The sequence below is a fragment of the Buceros rhinoceros genome, unplaced genomic scaffold (assembly GCF_000710305.1).
Source record: "Buceros rhinoceros silvestris isolate BGI_N320 unplaced genomic scaffold, ASM71030v1 scaffold5740, whole genome shotgun sequence".
Classification (NCBI taxonomy): domain Eukaryota; kingdom Metazoa; phylum Chordata; class Aves; order Bucerotiformes; family Bucerotidae; genus Buceros; species Buceros rhinoceros.
The window spans coordinates 7675-8551 of record NW_010390070.1 but is presented as its reverse complement, the minus strand read 5'-3'; positions in this window follow the sequence as shown (position 1 = coordinate 8551).

The following is an 877-nucleotide window of genomic DNA, read 5'->3' as shown; positions in this document are numbered from 1 at the left end:
AAAGCGTGGTGTGATGGGTAAAAGGAGCCCTAGACTGGAGTTAAAATAGGATAGAGTTGAGGACTTGGGCGTAATGCTGAGCTTTCAGCCTCGGAAGCCACCTGAGAAGACTTGACCTGGTCTAATCCCTTCCCTATCCCTCCACCGGGCCTGACAACCGGCAGGGAGTGGGTGCCACAGGCGTGTTCCTGCCGAACTTGCTGTTAAAGGTGATGACAGAGCTGGTGAAACCAGGAGCTTCAAGATGCCATGAAGTCTTGGGCCTCTGGCATGTAAGAAAATAAGGCTGAGGAACCTCCCTGTGGGTAGACAGGAGTGTCTGGCTCTGTGGATCCAGACAGGCTGCAGGCTGCTGCTGGAAGACATGGGATGAAGCTGGAACAGAGGGAAGAAGGACCTCAGTCCTGTGCTGCTCAGTCTCAAAGCCTCTTTTCTTGATGTCAATCTGCTGTCAGATGTCCTTCTTCCCCTAAACATCGCTTCTGTGCTCCCCTGGGCTGCCCGCTCTTGTGAACTGACCGCCTTGGCTGGCTGTAGAAGATCCCAAAAGGCTCCGAGCTCTATTTTTAGGTCAACAAACTGCTTGGAAGCTTTCTTCAGTGTATGTGGAACCACAGCTCTGGGCTTTACTGGGGTCTTCGGTGACCTGTAATGAGAAGAGTCCTCAAATGAAGACCAGGCCAAGCGCTGGGTCCTGCCCTGGGGTCACACCAACCCCCGGCAATGCTCCAGGCTGGGGGAAGAGCAGCTGGAAACTGCCGGGGGCGGGGGAAAAGGCCCTGGGGGTGTTGGTGACAGCGGCTGGAGAGGAGCCAGCAGTGTGCCCAGGTGGCCAAGAAGGCCAAGGGCATCCTGGCTTGTGCCAGCACTGGTGTGT